General features: G+C 37.7%; 1 protein-coding gene across 3 annotated transcripts in view; it reads left to right on the forward strand.

Moving 5' to 3' along the window:
- Positions 1–27553, forward strand: part of PAK5 (p21 (RAC1) activated kinase 5) — a 352864-nt gene that overhangs the window by 168187 nt on the left and 157124 nt on the right. For all 3 annotated transcript variants that reach the window (XM_060186557.1, XM_060186556.1, XM_060186558.1), the window contains one exon: positions 7246–7400. The gene's annotated coding sequence lies outside the window, so the exon portion shown is untranslated. The remainder of the gene's footprint in view (positions 1–7245; positions 7401–27553) is intronic.

Below are 27553 nucleotides of genomic sequence, written 5' to 3' on the forward strand. Positions count from 1 at the left end.
CAGAAAGAGACCTGATCTGACCATATTGGTACCCTGATCTCAGGCTGACAGCATCTGGATTATGAGAAATAATCTGTTTCTAACCCTGCATTTTATTATAGCAGCCTGAACATACCAAGGCAATGTTGAATCTGTTCCTCTCCAGCTGTCTCCCAGCAAATGGCCTGCTAGCCACCCTGTTGCTTAGGCTGAAATACCTTCTCTTGTACCATAGCCAACCCATCAGTGAATCATCTCTATTGTCAAAGTATATCTATTATCAGACCACTCTTATTGTCTTCAGTACTACCATCGAGTGCAAGCTGCTATCATCCTTTGTGTTATCTAAATATTCTCTTCTCTCACTCCTGCTTTTAATCTTGCCCTCCTGTAGTGTTTCCACTACCCGTGTGTGTGTGTGTGTGTGTGTGTGTGTGTGCAGTTTTAACTACATATTAGATTGTGTCATCTTCCTTTTTTTAAGACTTTGCAATAACTCCCCCATTAAATCTAGAATAAGATGCAAAATCTTTACCATAGTCTGTAAGGCTACCTCTCATCCCTGGCTGATTTAACCTGCTTATTTTGATCCCGTTCATTCTTCACTGACTCCACTCCAACCATACAGGCTGTCAGTGTTGTTCTATGAGAATTGATGATATCAGAACACTTGCACATACTTTCTAGTAACTGCCATATATTTGAAGTAGTGATGAACACAAGTGATATTTCATGGTGTCTGTAGCAATTATAGCACTCCATAAATCTGTGTTTTCTGGATCATAGGTCCTTGCAATATTAATGAGGTGTTTTTTTTTCTGTATGCTAGTGGTTAATGAAAAAAATGATGTAACTTCTTTCCCATCTAAATGCAGTCCATGAACCCTTATATGTATTCTGCATGACCCCAGGGACATGAAGTTTAAACTTTTTCTTTAAAGATGAAGTCATCCCTTGGGTCCATACTCCCAGAGGGTTAAATAATAGAAAAGCTATAAGGAGAGGGGATGGGATCAGAGTTCTGGTGGTGGGAAGTGTGCGAAGTTGTAACCCTCTTATCCTATGGTTTTGTCAATGTTTCCTTTTTATAAATAAAGAATAAATTTTAAAAGATGGGGTCATCAAGATATCCCAGAGGAACCCCATCTCTGTGTCTCCCTGTCTTCTCCTCGCTGTTGTCCCTTCTGATCATTTGCATTAGGAAGTCTAAGCTCAGCAGTATCAGCTGTCCACTGGAGTGGAGATTAGAGAAGCCTCAGATTACAGAAACATTATCATCAGGTTTTGAGCTACTACATTTTGCGCTCCTCTGTATCAGACTAAATTTATTTTCATTCCAATATAACAAATACTTGGGAATTAAAATAACTTTTTTAAACCTCATGCACAGTGCTTCAAAGTATATAAAGTTCTCACACATACATCATCTCATTTAGTCCTCTAAAAATTGTGTGAGGATGTACTATTTGAGTACCTTAGACTCAAGAGGAGACAATACAGATACAGAACGATTTAGTCGAATTCAAAAAGCAATACCAGTGAGGTCGAACTTTGGGGCCTCTATCAAGTGACTTTTCTATTCAGCCAGAAAGCCAGTATATCCAAACTGAACTGTTCACTTGTGTTTCCCCCCCCCAAAAAAAAATTGCTGTGCCTCAAGTAAAAGCCAATACATTATAAACTGTTCTCTCAGATTGAAAAAAAAAAGTATTAACATGAGAAGGTTATCTATAGTGTATAGTCCTGTAAAAATTAATCCTCCCGGGGGTCGGACGGTGGCGCAGTGGGTTAAGCGCATGTGGCGCAAAGCGCAGGGACAGGCGTAAGGATCCCGGTTCGAGCCCCCGGCTCCCCACCTGCAGGGGAGTCGCTTCACAGGCGGTGAAGCAGGTCTGCAGGTGTCTATCTTTCTCTCCCCTTCTCTGCCCCTCCTCTCTCCATTTCTCTCTGTCCTATCCAACAACAAATTGCGTCAACAAAGGCAATAATAATAACCACAACGAAGCTACAACAAGGGCAACAAAAGGGGGAAAAAAATGGCCTCCAGGAGTAGTGGAGTCATGGTGCAGGCACCGAGCCCAGCAATAACCCTGGAGGAGGAAAAAAAAAAAATTAATCCTCCCAATTTCCCAGAAGGAAATGTCTCATAGATAGAGGCTAGATAGTCAAATAGGATATTATTTTCTCTAGGAAAGGGTGAGATCATTTTTTAAAATTGAGTTTCAATTGTTACTTAAAAAGAAATAAAAAAGAAAAACAAAATAATGCTCAATCTACATTTGAGGAAACTCAAAGACAGAAAATAGTAGAGTTGGGTTGAGTAGGCTTATGAGAAATTGCACTAAGAAGATTCAGTGCAATTGACAAGTACATAAAATTACTGCAAAACTTTAGTACCATATGCCAACGGTTATCTTGCTTTAAATGAAAGAAAAGCCAGTTTTGAGTGCATTAGGTTTCTACTCTAAAATTGTTCATTCATTTTAGTATTGCTGTTATGGTTTTCCCCCATTGGTACAAAATCCATTTATTTCAGTAGTGAAGAAAGAGGAAGGGGTACTGAGCTCAAATTAATATTTTTGTACAGAGAGAGAGAGAGAGGGAGAAGGAGAGGGAGAAAAACAGAGAGGGGGAGGGGGAAGAGGAGAGGGAGAGGGAAGGAGAGAAGTACAAAGATCACATGGGCAGGGGAAGCATTTGAGTAGCAGGAAACTGATTTTTTTAGCCCTTTAGAGAACATCTATATTAAACTGTCTCTGCCAACTTGTTTTCTGCTCAGCTTTTACCCTGCCAAACCTAGTCATGAAACCCTGTTGTTGTTTTTAATCTAGAGTTTACTATTATATGAAGAGCGTACATCTAGCTGAAAATATAGAATTATCCACATCATAAAGCAAACATAAATAAAAATCTGTTATAAAATAATAATAGAGTGATGAAGATATATTTTCAAGAAATGTAATCTATATCAATTTGTTTCAGAAATATTCTAGCCTAGTTTTAAAAATAGGTTAAAAAACAAATGATGTTAAACTTCTTGCTTACAATCTATTTTTGTCCTCTTACCCCAGTGCTACAGAATTGTTGCACAACACTGACCTGGTGAAAATCTATCTTTCATGATTTCATAGCCCACTGGATTCATCTGGCCAGTACTCAGTGTTAATGAGGCCAAGGTCACAGCCTGTTCTCTTTGAGCTAGAAAGATAGAAAGTCCTGCTTTCTAATATAATAACACAGACCACATATCAGTTCTGCCTTTCACAAATTCATATTGCTTGAGAACACTGGGAAGTGGCTTAAAAGCTAATTGCGGAGCAGAGAAAAACAAAACTTCATTTCCTCTTTTTAAAAAGATGTGCTTATCCCATATAAAATAGTTTGATATGAGAGAGAAAGTGAGAAAAACCAGAACACCAGTCCAATACATATAATGCCAGAGGGTCACACCAGGAGCCTCAGATATACAAATCTGCTACTCTACCAACTTCATATTTTCTTTGTCACCCATTTCTTTTTAAAGATGACTCTAGACTATCTTAAAATATATTTGCACAAGGGCCCTCAACCTTGGATGTGAAGAAAAACAAAAAAGTGTGCATGAACCAGAATTATTTGTACTAGTACAATGGATGGCAAAACTTTGTAAATATGACTATAAACCATCTTTAAAAATATCTGCATATGTGCTCTCACCATTGAATGTGAAGAGAGGTGGGGTGAGGGGAATGTGCAGAGACTAGAATTGTATATACTATTGGAGTTGATAGTAAATCTTTCTTCTGTTTTATATGAAATAAAATCTTAGAAGATTTTTTTATTGTTGTAGTTATTATTGTTGTTGTTATTGATGTCATTATTGATGTTGTCGTTGTTGGATAGGACAGAGAGAAATGGAGAGAGGAAGGGAAGATAGAGAGGGGGAGAGAAAGATAGACACCTGCAGACCTGCATCACCGCCTGTGAAGCGACCACCCTGCAGGTGAGGAGCTGGGGGCGAACTGAGATCCTTATGTCCTTGAGCTTAGGTCCTTGAGCTTTGTGCCACATGTGCTTAACCCGCTGCGCTACCGCCCGACTCCCTTAGAAGATTTTTAAAAATATGCTAGTGAGCCCAGTATTATATCCATATTACACATTCAGATGTCATTAGTAGTGAAGTCTTCTTTTTGACTTGATGGTCATGGAGCCTAGTAGTACGGGCGGGGGGGGGGGTGAGGGGCAGATTATCAGAGAGTGTATAAGGATGAAATAATTCAAAATGATTTAGACTTATTTGTTGAAAAGTTAGCTAAGCTCCTCTGATGGGTATAGCTCTACTTTTTTGTAATTAATATACAAAGGACAGCCATAAAGATGCTTATCTTCTTGGTAAGTGAAAATGTAAATATGCAGTGACTTTTTAATCTAAATTATTTATTAGATGACAGGTCACTGCTTTTGATTTTAATCAATATTATCTTTTTTAAAATTTTTTATTATCTTTATTTATTGGATAGAAACAGTCAGAAATTGAGAGGGAAGGGAGTGATAGAGATGGAGAGAGACAGAGAGACACCTACAGCCCTGCTTCACCACTCACAAAGCTTTCCCCCTACAGGTGGGGACCGGGGACTTGAACCTGGGTCCTTGCTCATTCTAACGTGTGCTCAACCAGGTACGCAATCACCTGGCCCCATAATCAATATTTTCTAATTCTGCTTCTTTCTGCTTTGTTTTTTTTTGCATAAAGTGAGAACAGGAACTATGGTTCTTACTGTTCATTATTGTCAGGCTATTTTACTTGGGCCCTTTACATTATATCCTTGGCACTGCTGCGGATGTTGTAGAAATGGTGTTCACCTCTTTTCTTCAGATAAAGGAATACATTTGAGTAATAATAAAATACCCCAAGTCATGGAGCCTATTGCGTAATAGATACACATCTGATAGTAGCAAAGCTAGATATCTTTTTGATATTTGAAAATGCAAATAGTAAGTTTACTTGACATCAGCACCTCATATTAAGATTTTCTTGTCAAGAAGCTAAAAAGGACAGTCTATAATATTATTAGAATAGCCTACTGTACAAACAGATTATCTTTGTTTTTAAGTCAGTACTAATAATAGGTTCTTTTCAGAAATGAAGTTTTTCTAGTGGCATGATCTTTCTGTATCAAGATATTGCTTTTTAAAATATATTGAAATACTTGTTATGTAGCAGCTCCATGTGTTATTAATCTTGAATTTGCATTTTCTGACTGGGTAGCTTATCTTCTAATACTCTGAAAAGTAAAGGAAAAAAAAAACACAGGAGTTTGAATGAAAATTGATCCTGAACTAAAAAGTATATGAGAACAGGACTTTTTGAAACATCTTTCTAGGATTTCTTCTTATCTATATGTAAAATAATGATTTTTTTTTTTTAGCAAGATCTATTGATCTTAGCTATGGTAGTTAAAAGCATAATGTATTCAGGGAGATAGTGAAGTGGTAATACACCAGATTTGTATGACTGAGGGCCCAGATGTTCCAGATGCTGTCTGAGATTATTTATGCTGAAGCTGAGCAGTTCCCTCTCTCTTTCTGTCTTTCTCTCTCTCTCTCTAGCTGTTTTGCTCTCTCTTGCTCTGTCTCTCATGAAACTACTTGAAGTGTGATGTATACCTTTTGAACTACTACCATTTTTACAGAAAGTGAAAGTTACCTTAGAGTTTATATTGTGTACTTATAGTTTGCTGATGCATATAATAAAATAAAAACAAATATTTCTTATTAAAGAGAAAAATAGTCGTATTTTAGGAGCAATTTGGGTTGTTCCTCAGTAGATAAACTATCAAACTATATTTATTTTCAAGGAAATTTTTTAACTTGTCTGAAATTTGGATAAGCAATGGTTAATAACAAGCAGAAAAACTACAACTAAAATTTGTCTTTTTTTTTTTTTTTTTTGCCTTCTGGGTTATTGCTGGGCTAGGTACCTGCACTACAAATCTACTACTCCTGGAGGCTATTTTTTCACTTTTGTTGCCCTTGTTGTTGTTGTTGTTATTGCTGTCATTGTTGATGGATAGGGTGGAGAGAAATCGAGAGAGGAGGGGAGGACAGAGAGGGTGAGAGAAAGATAGGCACCTTCAGATCTGCTTTACCGCTTGTGAAACAACCACCCTGCAGGTGGGGAGCCTGGGGCTCAAACCCGGGTCCTTACGCCAGTCCTTGAGCTTCTGGCCAGGTGCACTTAACCCGCTGTGCTACTGCCCAGTCCCCATATATGTCTTTTAGTAGACTAGAGACTAACTACTTGCAGATCCTGTGTCTTTCATGAAGCATATCAAATCTGTATTTAGTTTTTTCCATGCTATCAGTAGTATTTATTATTTACACATTTAAATGATAGTGCTATACTAAACAAAAAAAATTAATAAGTTAGAAACTTCTAAGATCTATTTATAGCTTTGGTTCAATCAATGTGTATATCAAATTCTTACAGACTTTGAATTTGCAAATTTATCTTCTCATGTTTTATGTATTTCTGTGCTTTTGCATGTTAAGTTCACTGTTTAAAATCCTCTCTCCATATTATAGTTGTAAAACTGCCTAGTATTGGTCTGTGCAAGAAGGTTGTGAAGTACCTTAAGGAGAAAATATATTTCTTCAATGAGCTTCATTCAGGCATGACTTACAGAGCAGTTGACTGTTAAATGTTAATGAATCTGTAATATATATTAAATAAGGTACCTTTAAACAGAAATATGTGAAACAAGGGTATGAATTAGTTGTCTGATGAAATGTTCTAGTCAGATACTAGTAGAATCTTAATCTATATTTCCCTTAGGGGCAGTGTTTTAACATTCACTAATTCATTGTGACAAGTTTGGGGGAACAAAGATACTTATAAATATTAAGAGTCAATTATAGTTGCACATTCATATTCAATTACTAGTTATATTTAAATATATTCAATTACTAGTTAGTGGGTTAGACCCCAGAGATTCAAGGTCAGCCCCTGATCTCCCCAAGATCCATTCTAGAGATAGACTTATAATGGATTGATTCAAGTGTTGTGACAGATGAAGGCAAGGTGCTAAGGAGAATCTGACACAGCCTGAGGGCATTCGGGTTATTATGCACAGATCAGTAGCAGTGTGCCTGAGAGAATGAAAGTAACAGTAAAGAAAGCAAGTAAAGCCTGTAGGAGATTGTAAGCTACGTGAAGTATATGTTTATTTTTAAACAGAGCATAATGTTGGTGGGATTCTGATTCATGTTGGTACCATTTTGTTACAGAAATAAGCTGGCAAAATGCTTCCACCTCTTGCCAAAATGAACACTGAGGAAAAATGAAGAACATTGAAGAACTCCAGCAGAAAAGTTACAGAACAGAAATAGCCACACTCCTCTGAAGTGTTTTTTGAACTTTTGTCTGCGGCCATCATAAAAAGGTAGAGAAATAAATTATGTTATGATTTTTTCTCTTTGAAATTTTATTTTTATTGGTATATCCATATGCAACAGACTATTACTTAATCATAAAAAAGGAGTTCTTGCCATTGGCTCCCATGAATGAACCTTGAGGGCATTATGCTAAATGAAGTAAATGCAGCAGAGAAGGACAAATACTTGATCATTTTGCTTTTATGTGGGGTATAAATAAATACTAATTCATCAGTACAGAAAACAAATTTATGTTTTTTAGAGCTGGGGGAAATAGGTAAGATGGCCAAAAATATATAAGCTTCCAGTTATGCAATCAGTAAGTCCTAGTAATGTCATATATTGTATGTAAACTGTGTTTAATAATTCTGTGCTGAGCATTTGAAAGCTGCTAAGAGAGTAGTTTTTTAAATATCTATTTGTTTTTATAAGAGAAAAGTACAAAAGAAAAAGAGAGACTAAGGTACTACTTAGCATTGGCATATATAATACAGGACATCGAACCTGGAGTCTCACTCAGGCTTGCAAGCAGTACCACTGAGCTCTCTTTCTCCAGCCTAAGAGAGCAGATTTTAAAAGTTCTTGTCACAGGAAAACAAAATTGTAACTAAATGTGATGATGGATATTAACTGGGCTCATTGTGATGATCACTTAAGTATTAAATTATTATTTTGCACACCTGAAACTATTAAAATGTCATATATATTATATATATGTATATATAATATATATATATATATATGTCATTTCAATTAGAAAAAGAAAAAAATGCAATAGTGAAAAAAATTTCTTTGAGTGGTCTGGGAGGTGGCACAGTGGATTAAGTGCTGGACTCCCTCAAGCATGAAGTCCTAAGTTTTATCCACGGCAGCACATGTACCAGAGTGTGTTGTTTTCTCTGGGCTGGCTTCACAGGCGGGTAACAGATGACCAGAAACACATGGCTGAGCTGAGAACACAGTTTAATCTTTATTCACGAGCAGGCAATGTGCTCCTCCATCTTTCTCCTCCCGTGGCAGAGTCGAACTCAGGAAGTACGTAGGGTAGGGGGCGGGGAGAAGGGAGAAGCGTGAAATTAGCAAGGGCTAAACCAAATCTCCCGGAGGTGGGGGGGTGAGACCAAACCAATGTAACAGAAAGATCATTTAAATAGACCACAATGTCAAGCAATGTAACAGAAGCAGAACTAGATGCATACCAACAAGAGTGATATCTGGTTCTTTCTCTCTCTTCCTATCCCTCTCATTAATAAATAAAATATTGGGGGCAAGGCAATGACACACTTAGTTAAGCCCACATAGTCCAAAGCATAAAGACCCACACAAGGATCCCGGTTGTAGCCCCTGGTTCCCAACCTGCAGGGGGTTGCTTCACAAATGATGAAGCAGGTCTGCAGCTCTCTCATAGTGCTGGCACCGAGCTCCAGCAATAACCCTGGAGGCAAAGAAATAACTTTTTTTTTTCAATATTCACTGGGTGTCTTCTAGGCACTTGACAAAAAAGTAGACCAAATAGTGAACAAAAACAGCAGGGGTATATTGCCTGAAAGAAGGAATAAATAGTAGGATAAGTATGTGCAAGGGAAACTGGCAACCATAATGTTTTTTAAACTGGCAAACAAGATAATGAAAGGATGGGAAGTTAAAGGATTGCTTTAGTTTGGTTGTCACAACAGGTAACTCAAAAGTTTTGCACAGGGGATTAAATAATTTAAAAAAAGAGCAAGCTGAGTAAAGGTTTGAAGCAAGGCTTTTCCTGTGCTATGAACTGGGGACAGGATAGATATGTTTAAGGCTCAGAAAGAAGACCCATATTGCTTTGAGAGGAGAGTTAGAGAAGCATAATGTGGGAGATGAAGTGAGAAAGCCTTTAGATATGGAAAATTGAATTTATTTCAATGAAAAGAGAAGTCACTGGACAGTTGTTATCAAAGAAGTGAGTTTATTCTATCACTAAAAGGCCATAGTAATTTGTTATTGCTAAGGGAAAGAGACTTCGTAACAGTGCAAAACTAGATGCTGTTTTCTAGCTAAGATGAAGGTGAGTTGGTACAGGATATTGATAACAAGATTTATTTTGGATCTGCTTTTGCTAGGTTACAGTAGGTGACTATCATTTATTTTTATGACTCCCCAAGCATAATTATTTCCATGTGAGGCATATAGGTTTCAATACAAAATAGTCAAACAGTAATTAATTTCACTGTTTTAAAGAACAGAATGAGATGCAAAATGTCTGTTTGCAACTTTGGAAACTTAAAGGGGATTAATGTCAAATTGTGAAAAAGAAAGTTCTGTCCTGAAATTCCATATTCAAAGCAGATTGTCTTGTAACACTTCAAGAGTTCAGTCTTCTTGCTTTTGCAATTCCTTTACTTCTTCCTTCTTGGTTCCTGATTTCTGAGAACATTGCTATTCAAATCACTGAGGAGTAGCCTGTGTGAAGGGTGCCCTTATAGATAAGAAACCTTTGAGTCTGAGTTTCTTAAGAACTAGTGGCTTAGGTCAGCCAAGCATGGATTCAGGACTAGAACTTTCATATCCTATTATTATGCCTTGATGGAACATAGAAAAGTAAAACTAAGAAACTACTTAAAATCAGCGTCTTCAAAACACAATAATTCCCAGGTACCTCAAATTTTATGAAGCTTAAAGAGCTCATATTTAACATTACTGGCTTTTTAGACAGAATGGGAACCTGACCATAGAAATAAGTATTGACAAGACCCATAGAGATAGAAAGAAGAAGAGATTCCAATATCACTGCTTCACTACTTATGAAACCTCCCTGTCCCTGCAAGTGGGGACCAGAGGCTTGAATCTGGGTCCTTGCACATTGTAACATGTATATGCAACCAGGTGTACTGCCACCCACCCCAGCCTCCCCCCGACACCCCACCCCACACCAACCCTCTGCCCCAAACCCAAGTTGTAATCCGGGCTTGGTCCCTGCACAATGAATCCATATCCACAACTCCTGGCAGCCATTTTTCCTCCCCATCCCCCATCTTTCATTTGATAGGACAAAGGTAAAAAAAGAAAGAGTGGGAGATAGGGAGAGAGAAAGAGAAACAGTTAAACTGCTGCTTCACCATTCTGAAGCAGTTGGTGACTGGGAGTTTGAATCCTGATCCTTGCACATAGCAATGTGTATGCTCAACTGGATGAGTCACTGCCCAGCCCCTACTCAAAGCTTTTTTAATGGTTCTATCTTGAGAACTATAGGCACCCTCTCTTCCTTTGCCTTAGGCCATATGAAGGACTTTGGTCATCAGAAAATAGCATCAGTTAGCAATTATATAGAGTTGAGCAATACAATCTATTAGGTATACACTTGTAAGATTGTAATAAAGACAAATGATAAAAGTACAAAAGAGAGGGCTGATGTTTCCAACTACACAAGTTTGCTTCTACCTGCTAGATGCTAATAGTATCTTCCAGTTGTGAAAAACAAAAAAGGTGAGCATCCAAAGATTTTGTAGACATATCTTTGGGTGGGTTATAGAGGTGTCCTTTGTCACTTAGCAGGTCTATTTGTTGAACATTGGCTGTGTCCCTTCATGGTCCATGGAAAGGCAATACTCAGAATAGTAATATTTAGCCTGCCTTGTTTCATATTCTGTCTTGCATGATTTCCTTTCTCTTACCTTAGGATTGCTTATTCTAATTAGAGCCTGCAATTTTAACACTTGCCTCAGGGTCAGTTTTTTAGAAAAAATAAACTAAAATAACTTCATATAGAAAGACACTCTCTAGATAGGATTTTAAAATTGAATGGCTGGCCTGTCTGAAAGCAATAGGGACCACATTTTTTGGTGTTAAATTGGATGGAAAATGTACACTGACTTGCAGTGGGATCACAGGTCATTTTTAAAGTACTTAACAAATTATTTAAGATTGTATATTCCCCAAGTTACAATGAAACAGGTTTAAGTGGAGAGGGTCAAGTTTTGGGATATCTAGTAACTGTGACTTGCATTGATGATTATATAGTTTGTGTAGTAGTGACTACATAGACATGCCATAAGGAAATATCAGACTAAATGAAGCTTGGTACCAGTTAAAGGTGTGTTCTCAATGCCAAAGAATACCTCTTTGGCATTGAGCTTTAAAGGGAGATTTCTCTCTATCTATTAGATGTCAGAATTAATGAAACCCTGGTCCAAAATCTAACTATATAGTGGGAAGAGCTGCAAAGGAGACTACATACATTGTTTTGCAAGGTCTCCTATTTTAAACTTAGAATCCTGGAAAAACGGAAGTACCTGGGATTCATGTATTTGGGTGAACAATGTTCATTTGATTCTTTGTCAAGACTGTTTCAGAGAAGTTGGGGAATTTTCTCTCCTTCTTTGCTATAGACCATCAGAATTTACAGAGTTCAAAGAACCATCCAAGAAAAACTATCAGGACCAGCTTCAAGTATTCTTAACAAAGACTGAATCTTAAGTTGTGAGTCAGTGCCACTATGTCTCTGTTCCAGCTCTGTCCCCCATATACTCAATGCCCACTCTCATTGGGGTTCATTGATTTGGTTACACATAGTAGCCATGTACTTCAATTTTTCTGTGGGTACATGATTACTTCCTAGAGAATAGCCATAATATTTTCCTGAAATTATAATCTAATTATCAGCTTGGAGGCAAATGAGGGGTGGCAGAAAGAAACACTACAGAGAGTCAGAATCATCTTATGAGGCACCTGTATGAGACAGTACCCTTGTACAACCACAGATAAAATCGGGTTATGCTGTTCTGCAAAAGGACGAGGGAATCCTCCAGTCTCCTAAAAGCATTTAAGAGGAGTTAGGAGTTCAAAGTTATCAACATTGCTTCATTTTGATAGCATGTATTCTAGATAATTGGACGACTCTCCCCTCTCAATTTCTCTCTGTCTGTATCCCATAATAAAAATTAATAACTAATGGACTTTTTTAAAAAGTTAAAAAAAAAAAAAAAGAAGAAAACTGTGGACTGACAATTGCAATGTTTTCCTATAGGGAGTATAGCTTTGCTTCCTTAGTAGTCAAGGACAGCTGTAGTCTTCTTTTTAAAGTTCTCTCGCAGTTTCCATCTCTCAGTCTGCTTTGCTTTTGAAAGGCCTATGATCTGGTTTCCATTATTGCTAGGTTCCTTTAGAACTACCCTCTCTTTTTCATTAGTTTGTTATATATAGGTTCTCTGATTTTATTTCTCTGTTGGTGGAGCCAGGGTATGCTCAGATATTTTCTTAGCTATCCAGTGAGACTAGAAAAATCTATCATTTAAAAGATGTTTCCAGGATACACTTCTAGCTTAGCATAAGGGACCTTCCAATTATCTAGACTACATGCACCCAATATGGAATAATGCTGGCTCCCTACTAATGTCTTTGGCAGCATGACAATGACTGAATACAGTTAGCAACTGCCCAGTGCACCAGTCATAATGGGATTGAGTTTTGTCCAGGAAGTATTTAATTGAAATAAATCTGAGGGACTGTTTTTCTCATCCTTGTCAAATATCCATCCGGCTCACATGGTTAACAGATGCTGATCAGAAGATTGAGTCTGTGGGTGTATATCCTGAATGTGTTCTCTCTAGGGCAGAAGTAAACTCAGCTGGCTGGTGACTTATGCGTTTAATTCACTAATTCAACATATTTCAAAGCTTCTTGTAGTTTGGCTATTTTATGGAAAGGTGTTAATGTATAGTACTTTTTAGAAAGAAGTTCTTGTACTTCAGAGTTTGATATATAAAATGTGATTTTTATATATCCAGAACACTCTTGTTTTTGGAATTACCTAATCCCAGCATTCTACATGAAAGAAATATAAGTGATCTTGACAGGTCATCAAGTGGAGCAGGGCCCCATGCCTCCAGAGATCAGTGTGAGACCTAATGGATGGTGGTGAGAACTATGGAAACAGGGAACTTTTGCCTTTCTAAATGTAGTGGCCCCCGACTTTTCTCTGTTCTGTTCCTCTATGGGAGTGTGGCTTAGGGCTCATATTTCAGTGTTTTTAGGGAAGCCTGAAAGCTGAATTTTTCTAATTTTAGAAGTGCCATTTTTGAAACATTTGTTTACTAAGAACAAATAACAAACAAAAATGCAAATGTTAAGGAAATCAAAATGTTGTTTGTAGGCAAGCTATATACTCAATTTAGCCTGAAGGCACATGCAAATCCAAGAAAACAACACATAACTTGAGTTTGATGAGTTTCCAAAAAGTAGTTTTAACTGCATGGAAATCTGATTATTTTGTATAAAAGAAAATAACTTTTCTGTCTTGCTTTTACTACCTTTTTTTTTCCCTTGAGAATTTTATTCTTAGGCAAACTTAAAATATTTTTGGGCACTGTGCCAACTAAAGCTATACACACGCGCGCGCACACACACACACACACACATCAGAGATTCTTTTTGTTTGTAGAAGTATAATGATAGTGGTCTAAGCCACAGTATGAGAAGTAGTTCATGCCTAAAAACGATTGAGATTTCTGCGTTATATGTGCAAAATATGTCCTTGAGTTGGGACAAGCTATGTGTTTCAAACACATGTAAATTGTAGTTGTTCACTGCAGATTATTGCTTATATGTTGTGAAATGTGGTCATTCAAGATCTGGGTGAAATTTGTGATATGTATTTATGGCAGCTGGTCTGTCTTTTTTATAGGTTTGTTATGAAAGAAAGTGAGAAGCACCTTTAAAAAGCATAAGGATCTAGGTTTGAGCCCCTGGCTCCCCACCTGTGGGGTAGAGGGTCACTTCATGGGTGGGGAAGCAAATCTGCAGGTGTCTCTCTTTCTTTCCCCTTCTCTGTATCCCCTCCCCTCTCCATTTCTCTCTTTCCTATCCAACAACAAGAACATTAATAACAACAACAATAATAACCACAACAATGATAAAATAACAGAGGCAGCAAAAGGGAAAAAAAAAAATAGCCTCCAGGAGCAGTGGATTCGTGGTGCAGCTACCAAGTCCCAGCAATAAGCCTGGAGGCAAGAAAAATAAGTGGAAAGTGAATAGAACATATGATCACTGTTACCCCTGTGCCTCAAAAAGCATTCCAAACATTATGTTTGTAAACGTTCCTTGAAGGAAGTACACTTTGAGTATAGCAACTAATGTGATTTATACTAGAGAGGGAAGTGAATGTTTTTATACATAGAAGGATAGGTAAGGAAGAGGTATTTCAATAGAAAAAAAAACCCCAGAAAACTTAAAATTATAATAAACATTGTATTTAGTCTAGTTTTTCTTTCCTTTTCTTCTCTAAAATAGATATATTGATATCTTCCACCTTAATCTCAAGAAGAGTATGTACATATCAAAGTAAACCATCTGTGAAAGACTATAAAATGTACCAAATAAAAACTTGTAGCTATGGGTTTTTGCCACTTTTTCCTTTTCCTCAGAATGGACTCTAATCAATACATATAGTGCTAACCAGTTTGCCAGAGTATATAATTTTTTCTTCTTCCACTAATTCAAATATAGGGCCAGTGAAACTGTTCACTTAGTGCACTGCTTTTCCAAGTGCTTAACTCAGATTTGAGCTCAACTCCCACCACATTGAAGAAAGGTTCAGTACTGTGGTATTTTTTCATCCCTTTCTACTCAGCCTCTTTCAAAAAAAATTCAAATATAGTAACCAGCAAAGGAATTTCATGTTTAAGATTCACCAAACAGTTCTCAAACTAATAGCAATCATCAAGAACTTAGAAACACTTTATGTCCAATGTTTTATTGTATCAATATCAGCCATGTTGGAAGAATACATAATGTGTTCAAACTAAGATTTATTCCAAACAAAAAGGATGATAATTATGTCATAATAAAAGTAATAAACTAAGACTATTCTGGGATAAAAATATTGAGATCTACCCTTTTAAGTCAAGTCATAATTATGTCTACTACATGCAAAGCACGAAAGTCAATATGAGGAAGAGCTTTCAATATAATTAAACTAAGTGTAGTTCTGACCATCAGAAAGGTGAAGTCTATAGAGAAAGATAAAGTTACAAAATGCAAGAATGCAAATAGAATAAATGAAAGTCATTATATTAGCAATACTATATTGAATAGAGTAGGTAGGCATTTGGAAACTTAGATATGATTACCAAGACTCAGATAACCTTGACCTTTCTGGGAGAGGAAAACTTTTAACTGGACGAAGAGTCAAAGTATCTCAGTAGATGTGGATAAAACAAAGTTGAGGCTTTGTAGGCAATCAGAACAACCATACACACACACACACACACACACACACACACACACACACACACACACTCACACTCACACAACAGTTTTCTATGCTTGTGTCTTGCTTGAAGGGAATATAAAAAGGGTATGAAGAAGTTTTCAAAGAATAAAATCTATTCTTACAGTGATTATTGATTGAGCATCTATAATATATTAGGCAATGTTCTAAATGCTAGAGATTCAGCAATGAACCAAACAAAATTCTTACCCATAATAGTTTACATTCAAATATGTTTTAATAAGGTGCCATAAAATCTGCATATTCCCTAAATAAATGTTTAAAGAGTGGTAAGTATTTTTGAAAAGACAGAGAATACTACTTGAGAAGTAGATAACAGGATCATTCAATTCAGTTCATGGTAGCATAAGTGGACACCAGAAACTGAGTTAACTAATATTCTTGAGCCAGAATTTGAGACATAAAGGACATATATTCATTCTCAACAAGCATTTTTTGAGGATTTAAAAGGTGTCTGAAACTGTACTGAAATGAAGGATGTCACCGTGAGAAACACTATGAAATCACCCAGTCATGGAGCCTGTTGGTGGTGCCTCTGACTGAGCACACACAGTTCAGTGCACAAGGTCCCAGATTCAAGCCCTTGGTCCCTACCTGCAGGGGCAAAGCTTTACAAGCTGTGAGCAATGCTGCAGGTCTCTCTCCACCCCACGACCCCTTCCAACTTAACTTCTCTCTGTACCCCAAATGAATAAATAATATGTTAAGAAAAGAAAGCTCCTAGTCTCTGAAGACAAATGAATAAAACTGCATCTTTCAAGGCCCAAGACAAGAAAAAGGACATTTTTAAAAATAGGTTCTAACCCCTCTTCATATATTTACTTTATTTGTATAGAACAAATAAGGGAAAAGTAGCTCTTTGCTTTTCTCTACAATGCAGTTTCCTTGCTCTAATTATTACTATATGGGACCAAGTCTTTGCTACTGAAAATTTAATAGATGCCTGTGACTGTTGGGAATTATCAGCAATCAGGAAAGAATCCTTCTCCCACATGTCTGTCACAGAGAGGAGCAAACCATTTGTCATGCCAGAAGAGATCTCCTTTGGCATATGAGCTGATAACCAGATTATCAGGTTACATACACCCCCCCACACCACCCCCAATGCTTTTGTTTTAGATAAGACAGTAGAAGTATAATGAAATACAGAGTTCACTATATAAAACAGAAATCACCCTGATTTCCCCCAGGGTGCTAGAGCACACATCAAATTAACAAACAAAGATTGTTAGACCTGCCCTTTGAGATTCAGATTCAGAAAGTTTAGAGTGGAATGTAGAATTAACCCAATTACCAAATAATGTGATGATAACAATAACTATCAATTATCTTTTTGAACCCTAAGACAGCAGGAACCTCACATCTCCACTATAGAGCCCCTACTTCCCCCAGTCCTAGAACCCTTGAATAGGGCCCACTTTCCCGTATGCCTCTCCCAATCCATATCAAATAATATTACATCCGCCGACCACAACCTAACCACGCAACGATTGCCACCTCAACATGCTTCACCTCAGACTGTGTCCAGAGACTTCACGTGTGGAATGACAACCCTTCAGCTTCATTACTCAGGTGAGACCTTTCCTTTTATAGTACACTCTAATTTCATCTCAGGTGGTTCACTTTCTAACAAAGTCCCAAAACCTAGATATACACCAGTTTCTGTGAGAGAGAGCTTATGTTCACACATATCCATAAACTACTGCAAAATATATACCTGAAAGCAGAAGTACTAGAGTTTGCAGTGAGTACCCCCCTAACACTTCCTCTCCACTATTCCAAGCTTTGGTTCCATGATTGCTCAACAGTTTGTTTGGCTTCGTATGTTAACTCTCTTTTCAATCACCAGGTTCCAGATGCCATCAGGATGCTAACCAGGCTTCCCTGGATTGAAGACCCCACCAATGTGTCCTGGAGCTCAGCTTCCCCAGAGACACACCCTACTAGGGAAAGAGAGAGGCAGACTGGGAGCATGGACCGACCAGTCAACGCCCATGTTCAGTGGGGAAGCAATTACAGAAGCCAGACCTTCTACCTTCTGCAACCCTCAATGACCCTGGGTCCATGCTCCCAGAGGGCTAGAGAATGGGAAAGCTATCGGGGGAGGGGGTGGGATATGGAGATTGGGTGGTAGGAATTGTGTGGAGTTGTACCCCTCCTACCCTATGGTTTTGTTAATTAATCCTTTCTTAAATAAAAAAAAAATTAAAAAAAAAGAGAGGGATGCTACTTATAAAGAAGAAAATAGTATGAGAATGCATGTGTTTAGATAATGTGGCTTTAAGATAAACAAAAATTGGCTGATCTATAGATGTATACATTGTAATACAAAGGTTTTTACATTCATATAACTGTCAGTAGCTTAGCTACCAGTATGATAGCCACTAACCAAATGTAACTATTGAGCTCTGGAAATGTGACTTGTTATACATGTTGAAATGAAAATATTTCTGGCTGACACAATAGCTTACTTGGATACTGCATGTCTTTGCCATCTGTGTGACCCAGGTTTGAGCCTAGCCTCTACCACACTGAAGGAAGTTTCAGTGCTTTTGTCTGTCTCTACCCATCTTAGGGGGAAAAAAAAGAAGAAATTAAATTATTTTGAATTTTGTATATTAAATATATTGGGTTGTTGGAAAAGTCATAATACATTTCTCTATGACATATTTTCTGCAAAAAAAAAAAAAAGAAAAAAGATGTGTCATGACATTTCTGACAACCTAATGTTATTTTTTAAATATTTATTCCCTTTTGTTGTAGTTATTATTGATGTCGTTGTTGTTGGATAGGACAGAGAGAAATGAAGAGAGGAGGGGAAGATAGAGACGGGGAGAGAAAGATAGACACCTGCAGACCTGCAGGTGGGGAGCCGGGGGCTCAAACTGGGATCCTTACACTGGTCCTTGGTTCCAATTACAACTGGAAGTTGTGAATACGATGTAACCACATATTTATTTTTACTTTCTTTTCCTTGCTGTTGAAGTTTAGTCTCTGAACACAACTCTGAAGACAATAATGTTTTGCCTACTTTTTCAATGTATTTTATGTCTTTAGATCTTACCTCCATGCTAGCCCACCTTTCCCACCGATGCTAGCCCACCTTTCCCACCGATGTGACCTTTCCCTCCACTACAGGGCATTGTATCCCTTCTCCCCTACAACTCTCTCCCTCTCCTTGCACATAATCCTGTCTCTCCCTTTAGTGAACTCTGATTTACAGGCACTGGCCAAAAATTTATGCATGTTTCTTCCTGTTTATTCCCTTGCCTTGTTTCCTAACACCCCACATATTAGTGAAAACATTTGGTATTTGTCTTTCTCCTTTTGACTTGTTTCATTTAGTGTTATTTCCTCCAGCTCTGTCCAAAATGCAGAAAAAGGCAAGATTTTATTTCATCTTTTCTTAAAGTAATGAAGTATCCCATAGTGATATATACCATAACTTCCTTACCCACTCATCTGTTTTTGGATGCTTTGGTAATTTCTGGTTTGGTTATTTCCAGATCTTGGATATTGTAGATAGTGCTACATTGAACACCAGTGTGCATATGTCTTTTCAAATTGCTTTGTATTCTCTGGATATATACTCTGGAGGGGAATTTCTGTTTTTTATTTATTTATTTATTTATTCCCTTTTGTTGCCTTTGTTGTTTTATTGTTGTAGTTACTCTTATTGTTGCTGTTGTTGGATAGGACAGAGAGAAATGGAGAGAGGAGGATAAGACAGAGAGAGGGAGAGAAAGATAGACACCTGCAGACCTGCTTCACCACTTGTGAAGTGACTCCCATGCAGTTGGGGAGCAGGGGGGGCTCAAACTGGGATTCTTGATCTGGTCCTTGCGCTTTGTGCCACCTGCACTTAACCCGCTGTGCTACTGCCTGACTCTGGAGAAGAATTTCCGGATCAAATGGCATATCTTTTTTTTTTTTTTAAAGAAATCACCATAGGGTCTATCCTAGTATACATTCCTAATAATAGTAGGTAAGCGTCAACTTTTAGCCACATTCTCAGCAGTATTTGTTGTTTTTAGAATTTTTAATTTATGCCATTCAAGCAAGTGAGAGATGGTATCTCAGTGTTGTCTTTATTTACAATCCCTTCATAATAAGTGATGATCATTATTTTTTTTTCAGTTACCTGTTAATTCTCTTGTTTATTCTCTTTGGTGAAGCATCTGCTTAGTTTTTCCCCTGATTTTAGATGGAATCATTTATTTTTGTTACTAAATGTAGTGAGTTTTTTTTTTTTTTTAACTTGGCTATTGGCCCTTCACCTGCTGTACGTTGTGTGCGTATTTCAGTAGGTTTTTGTTATTGTTGTTGTTTGGTTTTGTTTTGATGAGTTTCCTTTGCTGTACAGAAGTTGTGAATACGATGTAACCACATATTTATTTTTACTTTCTTTTCCTTGCTGTTGAAGTTTAGTCTCTGAACACAACTCTGAAGACAATAATGTTTTGCCTACTTTTTCAATGTATTTTATGTCTTTAGATCTTACCTCCAAATCTTTGATCTATTTTGGGTTAACTTTAGTTTATGATGTGAGATGATGATCCATTTTCATTCTTTTGCAAATCTGTATCCAGTTTTCCCATTTGTTGAAGAAACTTTTTTTTTTCACATTTTGTGTTTTTAGATATTTTGTCATAGATTAACTGTCTGTGTATATTGGGCTTTTATTTCTAGGCTCTCAATTCTATTCCATTAATCTGTTTCTGTACTTTTGTTCCAATATTATACTGTTTTAATTATTATAATTACTTGAACCCAGGGACCACAAGTCCTCCATTATTTTCCTTTTTCCAGAGTTGCTTTGGCAGTTTTAGGGTTTGTTGCAGTCATATATATATATGTGTGTGTGTGTGTGTGTGTGTGTGTGTGTGTGTGTGTGTGTGTGTGTTAATAGTTTACAGTACAGTTGTTGTCATAAACACAGCCTCTTATCTCCCTTGATAGATGTCTGGAGTATATTTGCTCTACAACCTAGCCCACCCCCTCATACAGGACCCTAGTATCTTTATCCCATCTATTTCTCTACTTCCCCAAGTCCTTTTTTTCTTATTTTTTAATCTTTATTTATTGGATGGAGACAGCCAGAAATCGAGAGTGTAGGGGGAGATAGAGAGAGAGAGAGAAAGAGAGACACCTGCAGTACTGCTTCACCACTCACAAAGTTTTCCCCCCTGCAACTGCAGACTGGGGGCTTGAACCTGGGTCCTTGTATATTGTATTGTACACTCAACTGGGTATGCCACCACCTGACCCTACCCCAAGTCCTTTGCTTTGGTACAATATACCACACCCACTCCATGTTTCACCTTATGTTGTTCCTTACTGTCCTTTCTTAATTTGTTTCTTAATTTCTACCTATAAGTTAAATCATTTGTTATCGGTTCTTCTCTTTCTGGCTTATCCTACTCAGCATGATACCTTTGAGTTCTAATCAAGACATTGTAAAAGAGATGGCTTCATCATTTTAATGGCTGTATAGCATTCCTTTGTGTATATGCAGCACTACTTTCTTAGCCACTTAACTTTCACTGGGAATCTGAATTGCTTCCAAGTTTGGACTATTACAAACTGTGCTGTTATGAGCGTAGGTGTGCATAGGTCACTTCTGATAGGTGTCTGCTTCCCTTGGGTATATCCCTAGGAGAGGGATTACTGGGTCATAATGTAGGTCCATTTCTGGTGTTCTGATGAACTGTTTTCCATAGGGCAACCAATTTTCATTTTCACCAGTAATGTTGGGGAGTTCCTTTCCTCATACGGCTTCTCTAATAGTTGGTTTTTCTGTCTTTGTAATGTATAACGTTCTCACAAGTGTAAAGTGGTATCTCCTTGTTTTTATTTGTATTTTCTTGATCATTCATGACTTTGAATACTTTTTCAGATACCTTTTATCCCATTGGACCTCTTCTCTGGGTAAAAGTATGCCCATGTCTTCCCCCCATTTCTCAGTGAGGTTGTTGATTACAAAATAACATTTCCTTAAGGAATATCATTGGAATTTCTATAGGAATTTCATTTGAATCTATATAATTCATTGGGAAGGATGGTCATTTGATGTTAAGTCTACCAATTTATGAGCATGGAATAGCTTCTATTTCCTTTGCTTTCTACTATTTTAACAATAGTTCATAGTTTCTTATGTACATATCTTTTATTTCCTTTGTTAAGTCACCTAATTTGCTAGTATACTTACAAATTGAGATTATTTTCTGGATTCATTTGATATTTTTATTTGTTATGTAGCTTTTAGTAAATGCATTTATTCATTTAAAGATTAAGTGCTTCATGAAAAAGAAGGGGGAGGGAAAGAGAAAGACAAAGAGAAAAACAGAGATAATGAACCAGTGCATCATTGAAGCATATGCAGTACTTAAGAGTCAAAACCCAGACTTCACGGTCAGTAACTTTGCTCTACTGTTGAGATACCTCCTAAACTTAATTTAAAATTAAGATATGTATCTTTGGTGGAGTTGGTGACCTAGACATGCATTAAGTTAATTTTCCAGTACTTTGCCCCTTTGTCTGAAATATGGTTTGCAGAATGTGTGCCCTATATGAAAATTCACTATAAACATTACTGTTATGATCTGTGTGCCTATAGATATGATCTGTGTCAGTAAAATGCATATTTTAATAAAAAAGAAATACAAGGTCAAATCTCCATGACACCCACCCCTCTTAAAGTAATTTGCATATTGTGATATTTGAATAGTATGTTATCACAAATTCATGTAACTGGCATCTAGTTATTTGAAATTAATTGAAATAATAAATTGTAAAGAGGCATAATTTCAGAAAATATAATTTGGCCAATGCAACTTATTCAACACCCTTTATGATTGTCCCAGTATATTCTTTACCAATAGAAATTTGCTCTTAATCCATATTTTTGTAAAATATTAATAAGCAAAAATTTAAATGGTTTTTAAAATTTTTTATTGTCTTTATTCATTTGCTAGATAGAAATGGCCAGAAATTGAGAGAAAGAAGGAGATGAGAGGGAAAGTGACTGAGAAACATCTACAGCCCTCCACCATTTGTGAAGTTTTTTTCACCTGCAGGTGGGGACCAGGGGCTTGAACCCAGGTCCTTGCACATTGTAATGTGTGCTCAAGTAGGTGTGCCATCACCCGGCCCCAATAAACAGAAATTTATAGACTCACAACTCATTTGCTCAAACATAATTGTATTTATATTTATATAAATGTATGATTGAAATGTAGTTACATGTAACCTATGCATGATTACTTTGGAAGGCTACATTACTGATAAATTTCCACTAAATTATTATGTCATATACCTCTTTGAGTTAGAAATGACTAATTATTGTTCTTTGCTTTATTAAGATTACACATTGAAGTGCATATGTGTGTAAGAGAGAGAGAGAAATTCAGACATAGACACATGAGAAAGAGATAGGAGAAAATAAAAATAGTAATAAAGAGAGAGAAGGGGCTGGATGCACCAGTGATGCACAGCTATAACACTCACATTACTTATGCCAAGAACTCAGACTTAACACCCTGCTCCCTAGTTGCAGAGGGAAATCTTCAGGAGTGTTGCAACAGTTCTGTAGGTGCCTCTACTTTTCTTTGTCTCTCCATCTTTCTGACTCTCAAGCTCTATAAAAAATAACCCCCCCGGCTCCCCACCTGCAGGGGAGTCGCTTCACAGGCGGTGAAGCAGGTCTGCAGGTGTCTATCTTTCTCTCCCCTTCTCTGTCTTCCCCTCCTCTCTCCATTTCTCTCTATCCTATCCAACAACGAATTGCGTCAACAAGGGCAATAATAATAACCACAACAACGAAGCTACAACAAGGGCAACAAAAGGGGGGGGGGAATGGCCTCCAGGAGCGGTGGATTCATGGTGCAGGCACTGAACCCAGCAATAACCCTGGAGGAGGAAAAAAAAAAAAAAAAACCACTGGGAACAATAAAATAGTTTAAGCATAGAGCCCCAGTGATAACCCTGTGCAAAAGAAAAATTAAAAAAAAAGACAGAATGGATATAGAGAGGAAGATGGAGATAAAATAGTCAAAATTCTCAATATAAAAAATACTTCTAGAATTACTCCTAGGAGTAAAAATACTCCTAATTAGTCTCTACATAGACTTTCTCCTTTAGTAAATTAAAAAAAATAGGGGAGTAGCTCAGTCTGTTGGAGTACAGAGCTTACATATCTGAGGTCACACATCCATAGGCTTAATCACTTCACCTTATTGCTAGAGCTGTACAGTGCTCCGGTTTTCTCTCACACAATAAAAATGTCAAGTCAATTTCTCCTTGACATACTATGCTTCAGATCTTTGTTTTTTTAATTTTCTGAATGGAAGAGAAGCAGACATTAAAGAGTTTTGTTTTATGTTAGGGATCAAATCCATAGCCCTACATTTGTAAATCATGCACTCTTCCTAATGAGTCCACTGAGCGACCTCCCTAGCTGCCAGAGCACCACTTAAAATAAAGATCTTTCAAAATAATAACAATAATTTTATTTACTTGGAGGGATTAACAGTTCACGGTACTAAGCTGCCACAAGTAAGCCACAGATGTACTGTTTTAGATGTTGAATCATTACAGCCAGGGAGGTGGCTCTGTGGGTAGATCACAGGGTCCTACATACGTGAGATCCAGAGTTCAATCCCTAGTATAATGCATGTCAGAGCAGAGGTGCTCTGGTCTCTTTCTCTTTATCTCTCCCTCTCATAACATTAATTTAAAAAGTTTTAGCTGTTGAGCCATTATTAGCATTCCCTCCATGGGAATCTGGCTGCCTCATTGATTCCTCTTCCTAGAACTAAAGGTGTCTTTTGTCTTTCTTACTGGGGGGGGGTGGGCAGTTACTGACAATTTTTCTATTACTGGCCTAAATGAGTCATTTATTAGCTCTAAGTAACCAGCTGTTTACATGCTACTTGCAATTGACTCACTGGACAGAGATGACAGTTTATTTATTTGATTTTTTTTAATGAGGGAGACTGGAGTACCACCTCATCATTTATAATATTCTATTTGGTTTTGACTCCCTTGTTTTTATAGATTGCAAAGGATCAAACCTAGGACCTCATGCATACATGCATGAGTCCTCCCAGCTCTGCAGGGAACAGTTTTTTGAGGATGGGGTTTGATGTACTTTTTTTTGTCTTAAATCAAGAGTACAGCATCTTGCCCTCAAATTATTTTTTCCCTTTGGGTATCTGAATATAACACTTCCTGTAAGGTTTTCCTGACCTCTTCACAGACCACTCTGGAAATTGTGTGGCCATATAAATAGTCTAGAACCTTAGATATGTTCTAGTTTTTGTTTCCGTATGTGATTATAAATATGTAGGGCCAGGTGGTACACCTGGTTAAATGCACAAGTACCTGAGTTCAAGCCCCTGGTCCCCACCTGCAGGGGGAAAGCTTCATGAGTGGTGAAGCAGTGCTGCAGATGTCTTTCTGGCTCTCTCTGTCTCTGTCCCCCCTCCTCTCTTAACTTCTCTCTGTCTCGGTCTCTAGCTAATAATAAATAAAAATTTTAAAATATGCAAATATGTGTCCACACATGAATTCAGAGATACACAAGAGATATTTGACTATTAAACTGTTCTAGTCACTCTAAATTCCAGTGCACTTTAAACCTCAAAGTAACAATTATGGGATCCAGGGATTTAAAAAAAGTAATTCTGGATGAAGACAATCTACTTTTGATTACCAAAGATAGCTTTCTCTAAGCCAATTTGCAGTATGCCCTTTGCTTATATCATTAAGTGCTTCAAGCATGAAGGCTGGAAAAAGGAGTAATTTCTGCTTTGCTGAAGTTGCAGGGGGAGGTTAGGGAACTCAAGAGATCGTTAGGTTACCCAATATAGACACAAAGGGAGGAGAAACAGTTAAGAACCTGCTTGAAATCAATCGAGTGTTCATTGGCTATTGAATCTCATTGTAACACTGATTATGGCTCATTGATATTTGGCTGAGTAGATAATTAGGCTGGCCACAGAATGAAAGGAAGCAATGGACTGGTAGGTTTACCCTGCATCCTAAGTCTCTCCTTCTTGCTAAAGTCTAGTTTGAAGCCAGGAAGGTGGCAGGCAGAACCTCCCACGACTTCTGAAAGGGAAGGGTGTTTTCAGAACAGTGAAGTCAGGAAGTCCTGACTTAGAAAACAAATGAAGCTATACCTGAGGAGAGAAATATTCAACTACAGACCTTAATTACAATTTGAATTATCACTTGGATGTAAATGAAGTTATTAGTCTGTAGAAACCATTTTCTAAGGATTCAGATGTACAGTGACGGTGTTGGGACAGAGCCCACATCATGACCACACCCCCAGTGATAAGAATGAATCTTCTCTGGTACAGATATGCTTTGTCCTTAGGAGCTCTCTCAACATTTGGTAATCATCACTTTGCCTAAAAAGAAAAAAAGAAAAAAAAAGTGATTTTGGCGGTAGTGCAGCGGATTAAGCACACATGGCACAAAGTGCAAGGACTGGCAGAAGGATCCCACTTCTAGCCCCCAGCTCCCCACCTTCAGGGGAGTTGCTTAACAGGCCGTGAAGCAGGTCTGCAGGTGTCTGTCTTTCCCCCTCTCTGTCTTCCTGTCCTCTCTCCATTTCTCTCTGTCGTTGTTCTATCCAACAACAACATCAATAACAACAACAATAATAACTACAACAATAAAACAACAAGGGCAACAAAAGGGAATAAATAAAATTTAAAAATAAATGCAATAAATAAAATAAACCTACTTAAAATTTAGATAACAACACAATGTACAAGGACCCAAATTCAAGCCAGGGGTCCCCACCTGCAGGGGGAAAGCTTTGTAAGTGGTAAAGCAGTGTTGCAGGTGTTTCTCTGTCTCTCTCCCTCTCTCCCATTCAGGTACTAACCAGGCCTGACCCTGCTTAGCTTCTGAGATCAGATGAGATTGGGCGTGTTCAGGGTGGTATGGCCATAGACCCTCTCCCTTTCTATCTCCCGATTCCCTCTCGATGTCTGATGGTTTCTACCTATCCAATACATAAGTAAAGATAATAACAAAATTAAAAACCATAAAATTTAGATGATAGGAACCAGACAAAGATGTACCAAGTTGAGCACACAGGTTACCATGCGCAGTGAACCAGGTACAAACCCCTAGTCCCCACTTGCCAGAGGAAAGCTTAATGTGCAGAGAAGCAAATGCTACAGATGTCTCTTTTTCTTTTTCCCACTCTACCTCCCCCTCCCCCCTCAATTTCTCTCTGTCCTACCAAATAAGGAAAAATAAAAGAAAAAAAAAAAAGAGGTAAAAATGACTGCCTGATGTGGTGGATTCAATGTACAGGCACTGACTCTGAGAGATAACCCTGGTGACAGTAAAAATAAATAATTAATTTAGGTAACACTTATTTTTGCCATGTTCTATCCTATATTATATAGGATAGAACATGGAGGCTATTTTTTTCCCCTTTTGTTGCCCTTGTTGTTTTATCATTGTTGTGGTTATTATTGTTGTTGTTATTGCTGTCATCATTGTTGGAGAGGACAGAGAGAAATGGAGAGAGAAGAGGAAGATAGAAAAGGAGAGAGAAAGATAGCCACCTGCAGATCTGTTTCACCGCTTGTGAAGCAACCCCGCTGCAGGTGGGGAGCCAGGGCCTCCCAAGATTCTTGCACCAGTCCTTGACTGACTTCTGACTTCACACCATGTGCGCTTAACCCACTGTGCTACCGTCCGACCCCTTCACTTTGGTTCTTAATGGGACTTTCAGAAGTTTGGTTTGGAAGGAGATACAGGAAACTCTGCCTTCTGCTAAGTCTGCATCTTTACTTATTTCTTATTCTCGGTTTCTTCCAGGGCTTTGCTCCACCTATATTTAGGATATTCCACTCCACTACCTCCCCACCC

Source organism: Erinaceus europaeus, chromosome 1 (genome assembly GCF_950295315.1).
Source record: "Erinaceus europaeus chromosome 1, mEriEur2.1, whole genome shotgun sequence".
In the NCBI taxonomy this organism is placed as follows: domain Eukaryota; kingdom Metazoa; phylum Chordata; class Mammalia; order Eulipotyphla; family Erinaceidae; genus Erinaceus; species Erinaceus europaeus.